Source organism: Notolepis coatsorum (assembly GCF_963971535.1).
Source record: "Notolepis coatsorum genome assembly, chromosome: 9".
NCBI lineage: Eukaryota > Metazoa > Chordata > Actinopteri > Aulopiformes > Paralepididae > Notolepis > Notolepis coatsorum.
This window is the reverse complement of record NC_140173.1, coordinates 117,252,650-117,272,490: the sequence shown is the minus strand read 5'-3', so window position 1 is coordinate 117,272,490 and position 19,841 is coordinate 117,252,650.

The window sequence follows — 19,841 nt, the reverse complement described above, 5'->3', positions numbered from 1 at the left end:
ACATCTTCTCGTTCGGGTTGCGTTTCCAGCGTGTGAACTGCTGCTGTCAGCTGTCAGATTGCTTCATTAGCGCTGATTTCGCGCTGACGGAGTGACGGGTTTCCTACGTGCCGATGCAGAATTATCCTCGGACAATCTCCCGTCCTGCTTGTAGGCAATCCACTACTGTTACCGCTGTCACCATGAAGTGTTATCGAGACAAGGAAGACAATGAGTTGCAGACTGGACTCAAGTTTACTTAGGTTGACATACTGGTGCACTCTTATATATCGTCCGGGTCGCACCCCGGCATTATATGGTACCTACTGCATATCACTACAATATCCTGACAGCTAAGTGAGATATTTTTAACCATGTCGACAAACACGGGGCACTTGACAAAAAACAACAACAAAAAACACAATGACACGCTGCAAACAGAACATAGCGTGATGAGCAAAACAACTAAAACAAAAACACAGACAAATACGATTCTGGTCCATGACCCGTCGGTAGAGTGGTTCGCTCTAAACACAGCCCACTCACGGCATTATTTTGGCAAAAGTTTGAGCACGTTTGTCATAAAGTGACATCATTCATTCTCAATGAATTAAAGAGAGTCCAGCTCGTTAACACTAAAGGAAAGATAAAGGAAAGCTAAAGGTCCCGTGTCTTATAAATGGCCTTTTCCAGTGTTTAGCATTGTTTCCTAGCAATGGGGGTTTATATCAATGGGGTCTGTGTCTCTAATTCTCATTTTGACTCATCAGTCTAGTCTCGAGTTCACGAGATCCTCCCTCACTCAACTAAGCCATTCTGATTTGACTGTTTTGCTGACGTGAGTAAGGCACTGGTTGTAGTCACCGCCCACAATCAACAATTCGCTCAACAACAGAGCGAGTGGAATTACTTCCTCAAACGGGTTGACGTGCGTGGGTGCCGACAGAGACAGCAGAGAACGAGCGAGAGAGAGAGAGAGAGAGAGAGAGAGAGAGAGAGAGAGAGAGAGAGAGAGAGAGAGAGAGAGAGAGAGAGAGAGAGAGAGAGAGAGAGAGAGACGAGCATTTACACACAACCTTCAGCCCCACGTGCGGGAGTGTGTGTTTAAATGTGTGTGCGCGCGGGGATGGAGCTTCTCCACTCGCATATCACTGTCAAAATGTTGTTGCGCACGCTTCCACGCCTGTATTCCGATCCGTGCAATAATATTCACAGGGGTATATATTGTCATTTGAAACAAGTTACCAATGCATTGTCCCGTGGGATTATGCGCTCCCGCGGCAAAGTTTATTAGTATCCCCCTCCTCTATCTCTCTATATCTCTCTGTCTGCCAGTGCAGACTGTGGGTGACTGTCACTCAAATCGCTTATGGGCGGAGCCCAGCCCAAAACAGCTTGAAATCTTGAAGTGAAAAAAATGCTGCTTTAGAGTACTTGATTAGAAATACAAAACAATGAATTTTTTTGAAAAAAACTTTACAGATGTGTTCCATAGACTCACAGGAATTGTGTAAAGCAATGCATGTCCCCTTTAAAAAGGAAAGCCGGTAGGCTAGTAAAGGAAAAAAGAAAAAAAAGTATCTACCCCTGCTCGTCCATAACGAGCAAATAAAGAACAAATCATAGTCAATGCCATACGTGGGGGAGGAATAACAAATAACAAAGTGACTGCGTTATTCAATACATGTACACTGTAAAAACTGGGATTGGGGTTCATTCATATTTATTAAATAAGTATTAGTAACCTATACATAATAAAAATAGAATTGAGCTGAATTCAATGCATTTGAACCATTTATGAATTGCATTTTACACAGTTTTAGTTGAATACAATTAGCTGATAGTTTAAAAGTGACCAGATGACGCTCAGTTTTTACAGTGTAGGCTAGTCATAAGCTAGATCACAGCCAATACACCTCACCGGCAAGGATGATTACCTTTCATACAGCTGCACACAGCTAGCAGCTATCCAACAAGCTAGCCAGCCAGCTAGCTCAGTGAACTTCGGATGAAATCCATGGCCTTCTTCGGATTGTCAAGGCGCCTGGATCCCTCACCAGTGTCAATTCTGAGCGTGGCAGGGCGCTGCAAAGCAAACTTGACCCGACCTTCGTGTAGGGCTTTCTTACAGTCTTTGAAGGCATCTCTTTTAGCCTGTGTGCCCCTGGAATAGTCCGGGAAAATCATGACTCGTTTTCCGTTCCATCGAAGCTCCCTCTCTTATCTCTATCCCCCGAGCTAATGAATCTTGCGATAAGCGTGCGGCTTCTGTTTCGGTCCTCCAGGGCGAAGCGGGGAGTGAGTCTGTGTGCATGCTCGATGTATCACCCCTTAGCGGGGGTAGTGATGCCCAGCAGCTCCGGTATGAATTTCTCGAGAAAGGTAGTCGCGTCAATTTTCTCACAGATCTCCCATCTCGGCTCTGGTAGCAGGTGGGTCAGCCTGTAGCTGTTTGTCGGCATCCTCCAGAAAGCCCAGTCTCCCCTCCACATCACTGATCCTTGTCACGAGTGTTGACAGTTTCCCTTCCATCGACATGGTAGCTTTGCGAATTTCACCCAGGCTTTGCATCTCCGTAGATATTTTTTTCAGGATTATAAAGATATTGAGTAGGGTATATCTGCAGAGCCGCAAGCCCAATGTCTGGGAGGGGCTTCGGGGCTTGTACTCAGTGTGAGACGGGGCTTCGGGGCTTGTACTCTGTGTGACTGTGCGTGGGTGGGGCGTCGGGGCTTGCACTCTGTGTTGTTTCCTGTAAAACCCGGAAGTAGTCAGTTTGTGCTGTTTATTCTTAACCCTAACCATAACCCTAACCCTAACCTTAACCCTAACCCTAACCTTAACCCTAAACCTAACCCGCAACACGGAACACAGAAATGCAAATGCTGTCGAGTCCTCACTGCTTGTAAAAATAAACAGCACAAACTGACTACTTCCGGGTTTTACAGGAAACAACACAGAGTACAAGCCCCGACGTCCCGCCTCACACAGAGTACAAGCCCCGAAGCCCCGCCCAGACGTTGGGCTTGTGGCTCTGCAGATTTATGCTATTGAAAATATTCGCTATGTCCTCCGCTACGACCCCCGTCGAATTCGCGCCTTCTTCTGTCGGAGGAGATTGATCATCGCCATCTTGGTCTTGGTCAACGTTAGCATCCGCCGAGCGTAAACCTCCCTTTTTAGTGGCACTCTGAGGTGGACTTTTCTGTTTGCACGCCATTTTCAACTCCCAAAATGATCACCCCTCTATGACGAATTTATTATGTTACTTGCCGACTCCGGATACGATTTTCAGATAAAAATATAGATGCCACTGCGAGCAGCTCTCTCTCAAGCAGCCATTATCTTCACCGCCTCACGTGACTCCCCCATCTGCCTTCTTTCTTCTTCTCTTCCATCACTGAGTGGAAGGCGTGGTGAAATTCCTTGTGCTCTTAAATTGTTTTACATTTATGACCTATTTATCTAGCGATTATACTCTTCATTTCATGCTTTTTGCTTACGTTGTTGATCGCTGTTATGTTTGACACATTTTAGGATTCACTGCTGTAACCTGCCTTGTCAGACTTTAATAAATTAAACTTGAAACTTGTAGATAGCAGTCACGTGTGAGCTGTTGCTGTTTATAAAACAAACACATCTTAAACTACCATTATAAACACATCTGAAACTAACCATTATAAACACATCTGAAACTAACTATTATAAACACATCTTAAACTAACCATTATAAACACATCTGAAACTAACCATTATAAACACATCTGAAACTAACCATTATAAACACATCTGAAACTAACCATTATAAACACATCTAAACCTACCATTATAAACACATCTAAACCTACCATTATAAACACATCTAAACCTACCATTATAAACACATCTGAAACTAACCATTATAAACACATCTGAACCTACCAGTATAAGCACATCTAAAACTAACCATTATAAACACATCTGAAACGAACCATTATAAACACATCTGAACCTACCATTATAAACACATCTGAACCTACCAGTATAAACACATCTAAAACTAAGCATTATAAACACATCTGAACCTACCAGTATAAACACATCTAAAACTAAGCATTATGAACACATCTAAAACGTTAGGTTATGGCTATAACCAAGTTCTGTTAGTTAGGGGTGACGCTTGGCATCACCTACTGCACTCCCTCGCGTACGTGCACGCGTACTGAATAACATTCCACAAATATACCTTTAATACCAGTATTAGTCTGACCACACCCCTCATCAGCTTACCTTCATAAGCAGGTGTGTGGTCACCTGCTCTCCTCCTTCCCAAGCTTTCACCACAAGGTGAGGTCAAGGGCTGCAGCGGCCGTCTGATGCCAAGCGTCACCCCTAACTAACAGAACTTGGTTATAGCCATAACCTAACGTTCTGTTTCGTTAAGGGGCTCTGCTTGGCATCACCTACTGCACAAGGGAGGCCAAGCGGAGCCGCTGGCTGACAAATACACCCCGCTGACAGCCCCCCACAACCATCAGAACAGGGAGGGCCGAGCCCCCCCGACCCCCCCTAATGGAGGGCATCCCCCCTATTAGGGGCTTCACGGGAGGGCGACGGACCCGACCGTGCGAAGAGGCACTCAAGCAACCCAACGCACAGGGTGAGCAGACCGTGGCTTGACCCCACGACTACACCCACGCACAACCCGCATGCCACCCGGGAACGAACGTAGGAACAACCTCGTCACCGCCCCCAGAATCACGGGGTCAAGGGCAAACCCAACCCTGTGGCAAGGCCGTAGCAGCGGAGCGCGAAGGAAGACCCAGACCCACCAAAAGGACTGGACTCCCTGGAATGGGGGCCCGGAGAAGGCCATGATGCCAGCATCAAGACCCCACCAGGGGGGCACCTAGTGACCCCGCCCCCCACATCGCCAGCGTATTCGGACAAAGGCCCCTCAGCCGAGCGGGCCCTGTCCTCCCCAACAGCACACCGCCTGGAACACAGGCCCTGCAACAGGCAGACAGCATGGTCATAACACACAAGAGTTAACCAACGGAAGCAGGCAGTGCACCGGGGAAAAAGACCAGGCAACAGGCTGTCAACCCAAGCCTGGAAAACTGCGGACGAGGCAGGCGCCAGAAAGGACAGCTGAAAACAGCCGCCCCGGCGGAAGGGGCGTATGCTGGCGTTGTCGCATAACCAAGCTTTTAAACAGCACGTCAGAAGTGGGATCCATAGACCACTCGACCCCTGACAGCTGCCCACAGAAAAAGCCCATACGATCGGCAGACGTCATGAACGTGCAGGGGCACCCTCAACCGGAGAACCGGGAGTTGACACTGCAGCAACACACCAGAGAACCAACCACCCAGGCATCACCCCATGCAACGGTTGGTCCCATAACCCCTCAGGAAAGAAACCCCAAAACACATCTGCGGCACCGCCGCAGCCCGCGTTCCGGTTCCCAACAGGGCTATCCCGGGCCTACGGGTCAACGAGCATCACCCCGGACCGGGCCCGGTGATACGGGGAGCACAGGGTCCCCGAGGAGGTTAAACCCACCCAATAGGCCCCTCAGCGCCAAAACGCAAGAGAAGAGCGTAAAAATGGAAGACCAGCCCCAGCACCCCGCACTCGGTATTCCCAGGAGGTCACCCAACCAAGTACCAACCAAGACCAACCCGTACAGCGGCCGAGATCCGACGAGATCGGACGCGTACAGGTCGGCACGGCCGTAAGCCATTACGACAGTGCAGAATACAACGCACCTAACAAGGGTCCCATAACGCTCAACCCTGTGACACCCGGATCGACCTAGCATTTTCCCCCCTGAAAAAACCCCAAGTCCCTCAGGGTACCAGAACAGCAGATCTGCATCCCCAGCGGACAACGGTTGCAACTGATCTGGACCAGCGCGACCAGAACCAGTCCCGTGCCCTAATCACGCCGACCTGCCAACCCCAGGAGAAGGGGCAGATATGCGCGTTTGATCCCAACACAAAAAAGAAGGCGCCACCCAGACGTGTCGGTATGAACCGCGTCCGGTGGCCCACCCCTAGGGCGTGAGACCCTTCCCCATATGTCCAGACCCATTCCGTCATCATCCCCTGACATGAACGGGAACCCATCGACAACACACAGGATGTCGGAAGAGGAAAAACCCCCATCCCAATTGCTCCATAAAAACGCTGTTTCACCCAAGCAAACAAGGCGCGCCAGTCAGCCAATGGCCCAAAAGCACATCCTGAGCCAGCACTATGTGTGCGTTCGGACATACCCACATCAACAATAGGCCGTTTAGACCACCATATTGAATCCCCAAGACGCCCAGGGAAACGACAAGAGGGGCGAGATGCAATCAACTCCATGAATGAATGAATGAAAAAATTTACCCAACAGACTGCAGTACAGGAATACACACAATAGGATAAGGGGAGGCAGACCTGAGAAAGACGTTAGTCTTGTTTCCATCAGGGACCCTCATTTCCAATCCATCAAGACACATTCAACTCTTTATAAAAATAAAGAAAAGGCATCACCCGTATGACCTAACTGCACAGCTGGGAGTCAAAACCCTGTTTTTCACATGATTTTAATCCAGTCACTCCTTTTAATCAGAGTGTAAGACCAGACCCTCCCAGAAACACCTTCCCACATGAGACTACGGTCAAGAAAAAAGATATGTAAACTGTGAGACACGTGACCAATAGACTCAAGTTTGACACATAAACCGGGCGCAGCAGGCCTGTAAGCCCTGCGCCCAACCTCGACATCTTTAAGACACCAGCTCATGGAAGGCGTCGCCATAGCAACAACGCTACAACGGGCGGGGAAAAACCGACCGGATCCTGTCATAACAGGAGTCGGTAGAATACCCCTTTCCCCCCCCCCCCCCCCCCCTGTCAAGCACTGGCTTGGCCCTGACTGGCTCAGCAGAAAAGATCAAAAATCCCCTAAAACCAATCAAGTGGGAAAGGAGGGGTTTATTCGACACCCCCTCCCGAAAACACACCCTCTATCCCTACACACAGAAACGCAACCGTAGCCATCTTGAAAAACCTCCGGTAGAAAACAATGCATAGCATAAGCTAATACAATGCCTGCTACCCACAAAAAGTGTAAGAGGTTTCACAACAAACATAAGTCGCCTGTGCGTGAATCCTATACCCGTTGCCTATGTCATACATAGGAAAAACGCCGAACGAGAGTAACGGCTAGGCCGTGAAAAAGTGTGCGTACGAGCATTACTGCAACTAAACAACACAGCATTGTGAAACACATATACTTAGTTAAAGCAATGGAATAACACCAGTTCTAATTGCATGTGGAGCATCAAGCTAAAAAGAACCCATTACCGAGTGTAAGTTGCAGACCTTGCTTAACCTCGTAACACAACACAACTCACCCCCCAACGTAAACAGGGTAGATTCATATATACACAACCCCACCATATGATTTGTTTGAAGAAACACACAGTTTGTTCGGCCAAAACACAGTCCCCCTTATGTCGGGGAACTTTTTTTATTAATACTAATAAAGTGTAAGGCACAAAATCATAGAGGGGCCGGGAAGGGTGTAGGAGAGGGGATACAGAGGGGAAAAAAGTCACTCCTAACGGCGTCTGCCACCTCGCGCCGCTCGAGTCTTGCCACCCCGGGGAGCCCTGGAGGGACGGTAGGTTACAGTCTGCTGGACACGACGTTCCCTACCGTCTCCTCCGGTCTGGGATGGGCCGGCGGTGGCCGAAGCGCCGTTTCGTCCCCTGGCCCTCTTGGCAGGGCCAGCAGCGGCGGCGGAGGCAGTGGTAGCGGCGACGGAGACAGCTCGACGTCGCGGAAGCCTTCTGCCCCCACCGGCAAGGACGGGAGGCGGAAAATGGGGTTGAAGGACGGATCTCTCCTCTGCCATTTCTCTGCATGTTGAGGTCATCAATTGCAGGGCCTTCCCGAACAGGCCAGCGTCGGAGAGGGCGGCCGTCAGAAGAGGGGCTCTCTTCTTCTCTGGCACACGGGCCTGCTCCAGCCAAAGGTGACGCTGGCCCAGGGTGGCCAGGGCGCGCACTTTCCCCATGGCTATGGCCAGCACCTGGGAAAGGTGCAGGACAGCTCCCGCAGCCTGGGTGATCTGATCGCATTTTACCTCGTTCAGATCCGTGCCGCCCGTCATTATCCCTGATACAAATCTAGCCAGGTGGGCGATGTTAGTCGCCGCAGCCAGCGATTGTGTACCAGCGATGAATGACTGGTCACCCCAATAAGCCAATCGCCTAGCCGACCTCCCCTGGAGGACCGGCTTGCATAGGGGTTCCCACACCATATCCGGACAGAGGAGCGCGGCCATCGGATTGTCAAGCCGAGGCACGCCCTCCCCCATACCTTTGACTAACCCCGACACCCGCGTAACTGGTACGTAGGCGGGAGTCAGTCCCATGATGTTGGACACTGCCTGACCCCGACGAACATAGGCCCCCATCGATGGGAAAAATGGGTAGACAACGTCCACCCCTCTCACTGGGGGACGCTGCCAGGGATGGCCTATGAGGTCATCAGGGACAGGTGCAGGCAATGGCAGCGGCAGCGGCACACCGTTCGCGGTGGCGGCTACCGCCATGAGCTCGGGAAACAAGGCCCGCAGTTCCCCCTGCGAACCTTCCTCCACCGACCCCGCATCCCTCGCATACAGCAGGCTGCGACTGGTCAAGGAGCCACAATCCGATGCGGCCGACAGTAGGGCATCCTGCTGCTGAGGCCAAGGTGGTTCCTCGACATCCTCAAACAAGGCGCCCCATGGAGGCATACTCTCCTCCACGGGACCATCATACAAGAATCCGTCCGCCTCTTCCATGAAGTCTTCAGTTTCCATCAGAAATCCAGAGTCGGACGCATCCTCGCTGGTCTCCAGCAGCTCCCCAAACCCAGGCCGTTCGCGTCTGCACGCCACCATCTTGCGACGCGAGCGAGCAGACGCGAAAAGTTTGCGTCGCAAATCCTCCGGCTCTAAAACAATCCCCCGTTCATCAACGGGCGATTCCCCAGAACCAGAGGAACCAGAGTCGGGATCAGGCCATCGCCGGAGCAACGGCACCGAACCCTCGGCTCGTCGGTGAGGAAAACTATCCACCGGCAGTCTCCCGGGCTGGGTTGGCAACCACGAGAGTGGCAACAGCCCAGCACCGAAGCGCACGACGGAGGCGGGAATGGAGAACCGGTGGTGAAGAGTAGGTCTAGCGGGTCTACTCTCCGCAGAATACATTATGACCCAAATCTTTTCTTATACAACAAAGTGAGAGAAGAAAAGATTAAGCACAATGTAAACCAGTCACAACTCTTTTCAACTAACAACACGTCAAGTGGGGTACTACCGAGGCACTTCCTTGTGGTGAAAGCGAGAAGGAGGAGAGCAGGTGACCACACACCTGCTTATGAAGGTAAGCTGATGAGGGGTGTGGTCAGACTAATACTGGTATTAAAGGTATATTTGTGGAATGTTATTCAGTATGCGTGCACGTACGCGAGGGAGTGCAGTAGGTGATGCCAAGCAGAGCCCCCTTTTTCCAGAATAACAGGATGCACATCAAAGCAAGCTTGTTCCAGACCAGTGATAGATGTATGGTGGTATTCCAGATTAAGATGGGAGCCTCTATGTGGTGGTATGAGAACAGTAAATATACAACACACAGAAGATCGTCTGACTCAAATGGTGTCATGCAGTGAGGAATAGGATATGTTATAAGTGCTCACTCTTCCCCCGGACTGGGGAAATCATTCAGGCCGGGAAATATAGCACACAATATATTCCCAGTCAGGCCTTTTTAAGCGGGGGTCTGGGGGTCCCTCACTAGATAAATGTAAAGTTACAAAGACTTAATTTCTTGCATTCTGGTTCATTTTAGTGCATGTGAATCACAAACTAATGAGCCAACAACTGCTTAGTAAAGGTATATCATTAGGGAGGGAGACAACACAAGGACTAACGTTTAACCAAAAATACGAAATAAATAACTATAGGCCTACATATTTCTTTTTAAATGAGGTGTGGACTTCAGTTCATCAGTGGTGGTTGCAGGGTGTTGAATGAAGAGTTGCACCACTGCTACTCTCTCCACCTTCAGGAAGAGCACAATTATAATACAGTTAACCACTTTCTCCACCAATTCAAAGAACAGAGCAAGAGCACAATACGCTATTCAGTTTACTAATAAAACACTGCAATCAAAAGTTAAAATTACAAACATTAACCTCTCTCTCTCTCTCTCTCTCTCTCTCTCTCTCTCCCCCTCTCTCTCTCTCTCTCTATCTCTCTCTGTCTACCAGTCGCAGACTGTGTGGGCTGACTGTCACTCAAAGTGCTTATGGGCGGAGCCAGGCCATAACAGCCTGAAATCCTGAGGCTGAAAAATTATGGTTTTGAGTACTTGATTAGAAATATAAAACAATGCATTTTTTGGAAATAAAAACCTTACAGATGTCTTCAATAGACTCACAGGAATTATGTAAAGTTGCCCAAATAGTGCTAGGAATAGCAATGCAGGTCCCCTTTAAGTTTCAACAATAGCCTACTATGTAGCCCAAATAGTGTGTGACACAGGCACACAGACACACAACAAAGACATAATGATGACAACATTAGCTGTGTTAGCTAGCTAACAGGTCTACTTGTATCACTGATGGCTGTGGTCCTGTAGTGGTGCATGAAAACATGTAACTGTCAGTTTTTCTGCATTTAGCAGCATCTCCAGCAAGGGACTCTTTCTCCTTCATTGCTCCACCTTTCCTCTTTTTTCCAGTTCCACCATCCATTGATTGATTGATTGATTGATTGATTGATTGATTGATTGATTGATTGATTGATTGATTGATTGAAAAGTTTATTAACAGATTGCAGAATGGGTACAGTACAGTACAGCTCAATACATACAATTGTTAAGGGGATGCAGACCAGAGAAAGACTTTCGTCTTGTTTACATCAGGGTCCCCCATTTTCAATTCATCATAACATATATGACATACATGACATACAGATAGACAGTACTGCTACATCTATACATTTATGACATATCAGATTTGCAAATACAGTACTGTTTGTGATACAAAAAGTGTCCAGAAAAAGAGTGTATATACATTTGACGTAGAAACTGTACATTGGGGGAGGTTGGGTGGGTGGGTGGGGGCTGTACATTGGAGGTGGGGGGGGGGGGGTTGGGTAGGGGTACACTGTACATTGGAATACTGACAAAGCCATACTTGGTCATTTACTGTACAACTGGGTTAGGACATTTGTAGGGGCCAGTTTCGAATTGCAGTCTCCCGTAGGTGTTCTTTGACAGTGTTTTTGAAAATGGGTAGTGATTCACATTCCTTTACAGCTTTGGGTAGAGCGTTCCACATTGATGTGGCATAATTGCTAAACGTGTTTAGTCCCTTGTTTGAGCCAAATCTGGGTTTAACATCAAGCCAAGGCCTAAATAAATGCACATTTGCTGCCAGTTAACCAGTAGAGCAAAGCACTGCAGCCTTCTGTCAGTCCGTGCCTGGCTGGCTGCCTCGTTTCAACCCCGCGCAGTGCAGTGTTGCATTCAAGGCACACTTTCTGCAGGCCAGCAGGCCAGGCCACTGAGAGGTCTGCCGACTCATCTTCGCTGTCGCGGCGTCGCAGGGGGAGTAGTAATAAAACCAGTCTAGCCCGGTTTGGTCCTGTAGTGAAACCAGTCTAGTCCTGTAGTGAAACCAGTCTAGTCCTGTAGTGAAACCAGACTAGTCCTGTAGTGAAACCAGACTAGTCCTGTAGTGAAACCAGTCTAGTCCTGTAGTGAAACCAGACTAGTCCTGTAGTGAAACCAGACTAGTCCTGTAGTGAAACCAGTCTAGTCCTGTAGTGAAACCAGACTAGTCCTGTAGTGAAACCAGTCTAGTCCTGTAGTGAAACCAGTCTAGTCCTGTAGTGAAACCAGACTAGTCCTGTAGTGAAACCAGACTAGTCCTGTAGTGAAACCAGACTAGTCCTGTAGTGAAACCAGTCTAGTCCTGTAGTGAAACCAGTCTAGTCCTGTAGTGAAACCAGTCTAGTCCTGTAGTGGAACCAGTCTAGTCCTGTAGTGAAACCAGACTAGTCCTGTAGTGAAACCAGTCTAGTGCTGTAATGAAACCAGACTAGTCATGTAGTGAAACCAGACTAGTCCTGTAGTGAAACCAGACTAGTCCTGTAGTGAAACCAGACTAGTCCTCTAGTGAAACCAGTCTAGTCCTGTAGTGAAACCAGACTAGACCTGTAGTGAAACCAGACTAGTCCTGTAGTGAAACCAGACTAGACCTGTAGTGAAACCAGACTAGTCCTGTAGTGAAACCAGACTAGTGCTGTAGTGAAACCAGACTAGTGCTGTAGTGAAACCAGACTAGTGCTGTAATGAAACCAGACTAGTCCTGTAGTGAAACCAGACTAGTCCTGTAGTGAAACCAGACTAGTCCTGTAGTGAAACCAGACTAGTGCTGTAATGAAACCAGTCTAGTCCTGTAGTGAAACCAGACTAGTCCTGTAGTGAAACCAGTCTAGTCCTGTAATGAAACCAGACTAGTCCTGTAGTGAAACCAGTCTAGTCCTGTAGTGAAACCAGACTAGTCCTGTAGTGAAACCAGACTAGTCCTGTAGTGAAACCAGTCTAGTCCTGTAATGAAACCAGTCTAGTCCTGTAGTGAAACCAGACTAGTCCTGTAGTGAAACCAGTCTAGTCCTGTAATGAAACCAGACTAGTCCTGTAGTGAAACCAGACTAGTCCTGTAGTGAAACCAGTCTAGTCCTGTAATGAAACCAGTCTAGTCCTGTAGTGAAACCAGACTAGTCCTGTAGTGAAACCAGACTAGTCCTGTAGTGAAACCAGACTAGTCCTGTAATGAAACCAGTCTACTCCTGTAATGAAACCAGTCTAGTCCTGTAGTGAAACCAGACTAGTCCTGTAGTGAAACCAGACTAGTCCTGTAATGAAACCAGACTAGTCCTGTAGTGAAACCAGACTAGTCCTGTAGTGAAACCAGACTAGTCCTGTAGTGAAACCAGACTAGTGCTGTAATGAAACCAGTCTAGTCCTGTAGTGAAACCAGACTAGTCCTGTAGTGAAACCAGACTAGTCCTGTAATGAAACCAGACTAGTCCTGTAGTGAAACCAGACTAGTCCTGTAGTGAAACCAGACTAGTCCTGTAGTGAAACCAGTCTAGTCCTGTAATGAAACCAGTCTAGTCCTGTAGTGAAACCAGACTAGTCCTGTAGTGAAACCAGACTAGTCCTGTAGTGAAACCAGACTAGTCCTGTAATGAAACCAGTCTACTCCTGTAATGAAACCAGTCTAGTCCTGTAGTGAAACCAGACTAGTCCTGTAGTGAAACCAGACTAGTCCTGTAGTGAAACCAGACTAGTCCTGTAGTGAAACCAGACTAGTCCTGTAGTGAAACCAGACTAGTGATGTAATGAAACCAGTCTAGTCCTGTAATGAAACCAGACTAGTCCTGTAGTGAAACCAGACTAGTCCTGTAGTGAAACCAGACTAGTCCTGTAATGAAACCAGACTAGTCCTGTAGTGAAACCAGACTAGTCCTGTAGTGAAACCAGACTAGTCCTGTAATGAAACCAGACTAGTCCTGTAGTGAAACCAGACTAGTCCTGTAGTGAAACCAGACTAGTCCTGTAATGAAACCAGACTAGTCCTGTAGTGAAACCAGACTAGTCCTGTAGTGAAACCAGACTAGTCCTGTAATGAAACCAGACTAGTGCTGTAATGAAACCAGACTAGTCCTCTAGTAAAACCAGTCTAGTGCTGTAGTGAAACCAGACTAGCCCTGTAGTGAAACCAGACTAGTCCTCTAGTGAAACCAGACTAGTGCTGTAATGAAACCAGACTAGTCCTCTAGTGAAACCAGTCTAGTGCTGTAATGAAAACAGACTAGTCCTCTAGTGAAACCAGACTAGTGCTGTAGTGAAACCAGACTAGTGCTGTAATGAAACCAGACTAGTCCTGTAGTGAAACCAGACTAGTCCTGTAGTGAAACCAGACTAGTCCTGTAGTGAAACCAGACTAGTCCTGTAGTGAAACCAGACTAGTCCTGTAGTGAAACCAGACTAGTCCTGTAGTGAAACCAGTCTAGTCCTGTAGTGAAACCAGACTAGTCCTGTAGTGAAACCAGACTAGTCCTGTAGTGAAACCAGACTAGTCCTGTAGTGAAACCAGTCTAGTCCTGTAGTGAAACCAGACTAGTCCTGTAATGAAACCAGTCTAGTGCTGTAATGAAACCAGACTAGTGCTGTAATGAAACCAGACTAGTGCTGTAGTGAAACCAGACTAGTCCTGTAGTGAAACCAGACTAGTGCTGTAATGAAACCAGACTAGTGCTGTAATGAAACCAGTCTAGTGCTGTAGTGAAACCAGACTAGTGCTGTAATGAAACCAGTCTAGTGCTGTAATGAAACCAGTCTAGTCCTGTAGTGAAACCAGACTAGTCCTGTAGTGAAACCAGACTAGTCCTGTAGTGAAACCAGTCTAGTCCTGTAGTGAAACCAGTCTAGTCCTGTAATGAAACCAGACTAGTCCTGTAGTGAAACCAGACTAGTCCTGTAGTGAAACCAGACTAGTGCTGTAATGAAACCAGTCTAGTCCTGTAGTGAAACCAGTCTAGTCCTGTAGTGAAACCAGACTAGTCCTGTAGTGAAACCAGACTAGTCCTGTAGTGAAACCAGACTAGTCCTGTAGTGAAACCAGTCTAGTCCTGTAGTGAAACCAGACTAGTCCTGTAGTGAAACCAGACTAGTCCTGTAGTGAAACCAGTCTAGTCCTGTAGTGAAACCAGACTAGTCCTGTAGTGAAACCAGTCTAGCCCTGTAGTGAAACCAGTCTAGTCCTGTAGTGAAACCAGACTAGTCCTGTAGTGAAACCAGACTAATGCTGTAGTGAAACCAGACTAGTCCTGTAGTGAAACCAGACTAGTGCTGTAATGAAACAAACCAGACTAGTCCTGTAGTGAAACCAGTCTAGTGCTGTAATGAAACCAGACTAGTCCTGTAGTGAAACCAGACTAGTGCTGTAATGAAACCAGTCTACTCCTGTTTCGTCCTGTATTGAAACCAGTCTAGTCCTGTAGTGAAACCAGACTAGTCCTGTATTGAAACCAGACTAGTCCTGTAATGAAACCAGACTACTCCTGTTTGGCCCTGTAGTGAAACCAGATTGGCACTGTTTGGCCCTGTAGTGAAACCAGGTTAGCACTGTTTGACCCTGTAGTGAAACCAGACTAGCCGTGTTTGGCCCAGTAGTGAAACCATGTCAGGTATGATATTATGAGCGAGGTTTAATTTTGAATACATGTCAACGTTGCCCTGAGGGGTCCGAGGAGAGAGGAGCGGGAGGCAGATCAGAACAGGAACGGTCAATAGAATGCAGCCTGTTGGTCTGTGAATATGGAACGATGACTTTTGTTCTACCTAGATGAAAATTATACGATGTAGATAATTATCTGGTTGATAAAATTATGATTAGATTAGATTAGATTCAAATGTATTGTCATTATACAGCACAAGTACTGTACAACGAAAATAAGTTTGGCATCCAACCAGAGTGCAAATGTAACAGTAAAGTGCAATAGTAATATACAAAGTACAAGTACAAAGGCCATACACAACCTCTCGCCCCTCCATACCTGTCCGACCTCCTTCATATCAACATTCCCACCCGGTCCCTCAGGTCTGCCTCCTCCATCAACCTGACCGTCCCCCCAGCCCGTCTGTCCACCATGGGGTCAAGAGCCTTCAGCTGCTCTGCCCCCCGCCTCTGGAACTCCCTCCCCCCCGACATCAGGAACATTGACTCCATCATTTCTTTTAAAACCCACCTCAACGGTTAGGTGGCCGAGCGGAGATTGCGTTCGTCACCAGCCCCGGAGCTGTGAGCTGGATTCGCCTGTTCGAATCCAGCTCACAGCTCCGGGGTTGTCACCAGCTTGGCTGGCCGTCTGCACTAATACAATTGGCTGTATTAGAGGGTGGGAGAAGCTGGCGGGGTGGGTCCGGGTCGTTGTAAACAGCGACTCCTACAGTTCGGTCGGGGCGCCTGCTAAGCGCGGATAGGACTCGAGGGGGATAGTGTGGTCCTCCCAGACGCTACGCCCTCTCGATGAGAATCCGCGCTGCCAGGTGAAAAGAAGCGGTGATTGGCTGGACGTGTGTCGGAGGAAGCACGTGGTAGCCTCCACTCTCCCAGATGATCTGACTGTGGGGGGTAAGTGCGCAGCGACCAGGAAGGGACTGGGAATTGGCATACGACTAACATTGGGATGGGAGAAAATCGGAGGAAAATGGAGGGGGAAAAAGACAAAAAAAAAAAAAAAAAAAAAACCACCTCAAAACCCACCTTTTTAGGCAGGCGTATGTCTGATTTTATATATTTTTATTTTTTATTTTAATGAACTGTGATTATGAATTTAACTGTTTTTAAATTGTTGTACGGCGACCTTGTGTGCCTTGAAAGGCGCCTTATAAATAGAATGCATTATTATTATTATTATTATTATTATTACAAGTGATTTAACTGGGTATAAAAAATATGAAATAGTACTATTGAATATCATGCTAATCAGATGTATGTACAGAGTTGTAGTATTAATATGTACAGTGATACAGGTATAAAGACACTATGGTCACACTGGCCGACAGCATAACTAGTAAGAGTAGGTAAGGGATATGTACAGGTATAGATATGGTATCTACAGATATTTAAAAAGGATTATATGCAGGTATGTACAGACAGATGTGGATGGATAGATATATACAGTGAGAGAAAAAATATATACGGTATATACAGCATTATTGTGCATGCTATCACATAATGCAGGTGTAGGTATAAAGGGGTTGTATGCAGGTATATACAAATATGGATGATTGAATTTGACAAAGTAAAAAATTGAATCTGTAATGCAGATCCTGAGGTGTAGCAACTTTTCATTACCAAAACTACACAATTGATCAACCTTATTAAATTAAGTTATTATAAGGAGGATCTGCGTTATCCCACCCTAATGAGTGACTCAATATTTGTTTTGACAATGATTTAGATCTATTTTATGCTGAAATAGACAGGTATTTCATTGTTCCACACCAGGCTTGATTGTGAAGAAGTGGCTAATCTAGTCCACAGGTGTAATGATATTCTGTCAATTCATTAACCATACGCATTGTTATTACCTGCATTGCTTTTACCAATTTCTTACTCTCTGTGTTGCTTTTATTCTGTCTATTTTATGCTCATTTTATGTCTATGTCTATTTTATGTCCATTTTATGTCTATTTTACTGCTGTGAAGCACTTTGGGCTGCAATTCTTGTATGAAAGGTGCTATACAAATAAGGTGTATTATTATTATTATTATTATTATTATTATTATTATTATTATTATTATTATTATTATTATTATTATTATTATTATTATTATTATTATTATTATTATTATTATTATTATTATTATTATTATTATTATTATTATTATTATTATTATTATTATTATCATTGGGTCTCATTCCCCAATATTTTCCAAAGCGTTCTCTTGGAAGTCTTATCTTGGAACCGACTGAGACAGAATCAATGACAAGTTCACTCTGAGTCCTCAACACGCTGGTAATATGTCTTAAGTGTCTCAAACGATCACAGCTGAGATATCTGCTTTGGGGAATGGCACCATGTCTCAAACATGAACGCGCGTCATTTGCATACAAAACAACGCCTCCAGAGCAACTAAGTGTAGCAGTCTGGAAAATATGGTATATTATTCAGAACTGCTGACTGTGTTTATATCCCTTTTTGGTACACAAAGACATTCTAACTAGTGTCATTGATTCACACGAACAATGACACAAACGTCCCCTTCCGAGAGCATTGGAATACGGATTATAAATGACAATACTGATTCATATTCTACAATGCGTCTCCCCTTGCGGGACCTGCAGGGGGCAGTAGCAGGCAGAGAGCCGCGGAGAGAGTTGGGAGATAATAAAGGGAGGAGTCCAGCGGAAGTCGCTCTCTTCGGCAGTGAACTTGACAATGAGTAGTCGCAGCTAACGGGGCTCCGGATAGCCCTGTTGTTGACGTTATGCCAGGGGGCCCCGTAAGAGGATAACGGGTGATAACGAGTACTGGCTAGTGGACACGATATCCTAGCAGTACCAGCGGTATTATATGAACAATGAGTGCATAGACAGGCACTAGTAATCGGGTTATAGCAGTTACAGTGTGCGGTATAGTTAACGTGCGGTTAAACAATTATTCCAGTCTTTAAGTACCGAGTTATAGTAGCTACAGTGTGCGGTATAAGACGAACGTGGGCCAACAACCAGTCTGCGCCGGCTGACTTCGACCAGACCTGCGACCGGCTGCCTGCGTTCAGCCTGCCCCGGAGGACTTCACTCAGATCTGCACCAGGCTGCCTGCGGCCAACGGGAGTTCCGCCCATCCTACAGGGGTCGCCATCACTCAGTACATGCTCTCAGCCGGCGCTGCCTCTCTGCCTAGCTCCGCCTGCTGACACCCTCGCGAGAGCGTTCAACGCCATCTTGCCTCCCGGACAACAGTGGAGTGGCGAGGCGGCCATTTCGGATGAGTACAAATGAGCATTGATGCTCCCGATTCCATATACAGTACACAGTGTGGTGCAGCCCGCGGGCGAAAGTAACGTTGCTACGACCAGTTCTTAGGGGTACCCCGAACAATATATGCCGGCATTAAGATAGGACTTATAGGTATTTTGTGGGCTCACTCTTTTATTTTATTCCTTTTCTTTGAGCGTGATAAGGCGTGTATTTCCTAAATAATTCCCGTTCTGTGAATCCCTTTATTCTCTTCCCTATGCTCCCCCCTTCCTTCCCCATATTCTCAACCAGGGACAGTAAGAGTGTAATTCCTTAGAGAAGGTAAATACTGTGTTCCTCCCAGACGTGGGCAGCGTTTAGTCTGGGTACCTGAGAGCACTTGGTGCCTGGGTGTAATATTATAATTGACTCATGCCATTGATTCATGCCATTGATTCATGCCAGTAATTATTGTATGGATACCCATGGTGCAGTAATCACCAGACGTAGCATTGTTGTAACTAGGCTGAGTTACAATACAGTCATCCAGAACGGGAGCACTGTGTGTGTCTTTCATTATTTCTAACCCTAACCCTAACCCTTTAATACGGGTAATATATGTAACCTTAACCCCTTCCTATTCTACCTTTTCCATTTCCATTGTAAGGGTTCTGGTGTCACTAAGGGAGGGTACTGCTTGCGGGGGGAACCAAGTTATTTCTCTACCATCCGGTCATTAGGTGTGGGAGGGCAAAAGGGGCAACTGTGGAGGGTGAGGGTGTGTTGGGGAGTACTGCTGACTGCTCCAGAGAGAGGGAGGAAGACCAGAGTACCGGACCAGGTTTGTAAATCCTGGGCCTCACACACCCCACTGCCAGCCTCCAGTTGACGCTCCGGACCCCAAAGACGGAGGTGCAGCTGGCCAGAGTGCTACTGTGTCTCGCTACCTATTGACCGCACACCACAGTTCCCACGAAGCAGGGATAATCCACCCTGCTACATAAGGCAACTAATGATGCAGTCGTGTGAAAATGGATGCAGAAGCATTTTGCTACCCATCGAAATTAGATTAGATTAATTGTATTGTCATCATATATAGTACAGCTCGGGCACCTGCCGCAGCGCGCGCACACACACGCGCGCGCACGTGCAGTACTGTATAGCCTACGGCGTAATGAATGAACGCAGTATAGGCTTATTATTCCATTAATGACTTGTTTAATTAGGATTTAGTAGATACTATATACTGTATATGTTCTGCCCTACGTACAATATAGGTACAGGTA